The sequence below is a fragment of the Dermacentor silvarum genome, chromosome 4, assembly GCF_013339745.2.
Source record: "Dermacentor silvarum isolate Dsil-2018 chromosome 4, BIME_Dsil_1.4, whole genome shotgun sequence".
Classification (NCBI taxonomy): domain Eukaryota; kingdom Metazoa; phylum Arthropoda; class Arachnida; order Ixodida; family Ixodidae; genus Dermacentor; species Dermacentor silvarum.
The window spans coordinates 220023177-220026961 of NC_051157.2; positions in this window are offsets into that span (position 1 = coordinate 220023177).

Genomic DNA, 3785 nt, shown 5'->3' on the forward strand with positions numbered 1-3785 from the left:
TGCCGCAAAAAAAAAAAAAAAAAAAGATGCATTGGTCGTTTTGGAAGGCCCTCTACAAAGAAACGAAACGCACTGGGCCCTAACATGAACACTAAACACTTTGCGTAATTTATCTAAATTGAATAACTAATTAGGCGCAACATAAAACATACCCTAATAAGCGCCACATGACGGCCAAACTCGCCAAACCTCTTCTTTAAATATTCCTGAGAGCTCAACGAAATTTTCACCATTTGCGCCTACGTTTTCAAATCCGCTTTTAGTTTTTTTTATTGCTCATTTGGTGAATGATTCGCACGCCATGCATCTGTCAAAACAATGCATTTTTTGTGGAAGCTTAGGCGATACCAGTGAGCATAAGAAAACACGAAGAAATAGCTCATATTTCTCCCTATAAATAGTACCATTCCATACAGCCGCAAAAATATACTGCAACATTCGTGCTTTAGTCTACAAAAAATTTACAACGCCTAGTTTCAGTTTTACCATTCTCAACGAAGAAATTTTCCTAATTATAATTCCTGAAAATATTTGTGGAAAGCTCTGAAAGTTGTTTCTTTGCATTCAGGACATGTTAAAGGATAAGCATGCGAAATTTCATTATGATCACACTACGTAAAGTACGCAAATTTTAGTGCACAAACTCTATAAATGCTACAAATTGAAGAACTGGGACAAACACGTTTTAATGTTTAAAGATGCTGGACTTCGGCCGGGAAATGGTTTTCTTTTCCCATTTTCAGCGAAACTGCCGCGATGCCGATGTGAGCTCTGGGGAGAAGGGGCCAGGCCTACCTACATCTCCACTAAAAAGCAAGAGCAAGCAACGCCGCGGAGCGATATGCCGCGTGTGCGAAATCCGGAAAAATTCGCACTTTCATGGGTCCGGGCGAGTGTTTCTTGCATTTTTCGCTGTCTTGTACCTGATTCTCAGCTTTGATTTTTTTAATACATAGGAGAGGAGGCTTGGAGGAATACAAAACAACAAAATAGATTTGTTTTCGTATAAAACAATTGCCGTTTTTCGAAATTTGCGTTTTCCCCCCGACCGAGCACGACTCATTACCCTTTCACAACGGCTTCACCGTCGCGCAGCGCTGCTCTGCGCTAAGCCGAACCAACAGGCAAAAAAACTATGGGCGCCATCTATGTACGGACAAAGGAAGCGCGAAGTGCATCGCTGTGGCGTACAAATGCTAGATGGCGCGCGGTAACACTCGTTGTCATAATTACAGTAAGGAGCGGTTTTGTGCCTTTAGGAAATCCGTCGAGCATCTAGCTGTTAGTTGTGGCACTTGTCGCATTTTTCTCGTTAAAATAAAGCTAATTTCATCAGTCTGCGTTAAAAACTCGCCGAGTTAGGTCGCAATATGTCTGCGGCCTTTTTTCCAAAATGGCGGCGCCCATAAGTTTGCCTGTTGGTTCGGCTAAAGCGCAGAGCAGCGCTGCGCGACGGTGAAGCCGTAAAGAAAGGGTAATGAATTGTGCTTGGTCGGGGGGAAAACGCAAATTTCGAAAAACGGCAATTGTTTTATCCGAAAACAAATGTATTTTGTTGTTTTGTATTCCTCCAAGCCTCCTCTCCTATGTATTAAAAAAGAAATGAAAGCTGAGAATCAGCTTGATTTGAAAGCTTGAAACGGTCGCGGCGCCGACACTGTCGCTAGCCGCAATATAATGTCACTCAGCCGTGCAATGCCTGCACAGCTGAGCCGATTCACCGTGCACCCCTTGTAGCCGTGCACTGCAGCATGAGCTAGACAAGTATCGAAACGTTTGACAGTGGACATCGATTTTCGCTTAAAAAAAAAAAAAAGTTCCATTTACACCTCACTTCATGTAGCGGAACTTAATTTGCGAACCGATGTTTATGTAGACGGTGGACTAGCGCAGGAATCGGCGACCAGCAACGCTTGTTCCGAGTTAAACGTTTCTCGTGTCGTAGCTGGTGCTCAATAACTAAATTCGCTCGTGCCCACGCGTACGTCAGCACAGCCGTGGTTTCAGATAGACCATTTAATTAGGCATGTACGTGGCCGCGCGCGTACGTACATAATATACCAAAAGTCGCCCTACGATTTCTGCATTTTCAGCGAAAGTAAAAAAAAAAAAAAAAATTAAGGACGATCCACGCTTGTGAAAACGTATGAAACAGTAGTAAACTCTGTAAGCGTTCTTTTCTTTTCCTCTCGCTTTCTTTTCCTCTCTGTGTGTCTCACGCTCTCATTTTCTCTTTCTGTGGCCCATAGCAAGTTGTCTTACAATCGTCGGTACAACGCAACGGTACAACGAGCAAGCATTTATGGTACCCATAAATTCTTGTTCTGCAAGAGTGGGTGCCATAGTCCAGTGGTTATCGTTAGTGGATAGCACTCCCCTTCGGATCGTGTGTACCCTGGTTCGAATCCCGCCGCGCGAAGAAAGTAGTGACTTTTTTTTTTCCATATCTCTCTTGCTCCACATTCTTTGCTCGAAACTGCGAGCACCAGAATAGATTCTAAATTTATTCATTTTGCAAAAAGCACTTGACAATTTCCGCCTGTTTCTGTCTTTATATAAACAGTGGTGGTCCTTTAGCCTATTTTTTGTAAAGCAACCGAAGTCTGTCAGTATACAGGGTGTTTTTTTTTTTTTTTTTAGCTGCACCAAATTTTAAAATTAGTAAAATGTAAATCTTTGTCAAGTTATGTTTGCCATTCCAGTGTACGGATTGGCGGCCTCTAGATAATACAGAGCAATATCCGCAATTACGTGCGTAATTAGCAAATTTACGCTAATTAACTTTCTAATGATCAACAATAGGTGGCTATAGCAAATGAGTACTTTGGGGCCCGTCCTCGACACTACCTAGCCCAAGGATCGAATTTTGAATAGCGGAGTTCATGTGGGAGCTACGCGAACAATTAGTTCCTCTTGGCAGGCTGCTTGAAACGGAAACTGGCCGCAAAAAGAGCGTCTCTGTCGTCGATGTCGCCACCCCCCGGCGCTTTCGTCACGTCTCTTGACGTCACCGCTGGTCCGACCAAACGAGCAGCTTGCGTTATCTCTTTGCTGTCTGCGGCGTTGGCCTAACGCTTCAATGCCGGCGGGCCGCCAAATTTACTTCGTCATTCCGTCGGGCGCCACGTTGCGCTGTGGCGCCAACCCCGCTCCTTGGGCTTTTAGATACTACAGGCGCGGCGTCATATCAGTCTGTATCAGTGAACGCCGCGGATAGCAAGGAGATAACGGAAGCTGCTCGCGGGCCGGACTGGCGCCTAGCTCGGAGACGTGACGAAAGGCAGGGGGGGCGGCGACAGCGTTATGCCATGTCATCAGCTTACTTGTTTTCTCGCATTAACCTGAATTGTTTTGCTATTTATTTGTTCAAATCGTAATTCTTTCGCTGCTGTGTGTAGACAACTTGACATCTTTGCTGCACTTGCTCTAACAAAATTTGTTTTCTTCTTTTTATTTATAGAACAGCTTCTGTAGTATGTGTTTTATTTTCGCGAGTGAGAAAATAAATTCTTCTTTTTCTAGCGTTAGGTAGTGTGAACATTCTCAAATTTGAACACACACACACACACATGTGTGTGTATGTGTGTAAATGGATCGGAAAACATTTCTTTAAATGGCCAGGAAAATATCGCTGACGATTGTGTCGTCGTTTATTGCTTGTGCATGTGCTGCAGAAGAACCATTTTTGTAAGGGACCACGGAAATGCAAGGGAAAAAAGCGCACGAAAAAAAAAAAAAAAGAAATGTGATTGTGGCAAATCAGAACCTGCTTCAGAATCAGAACG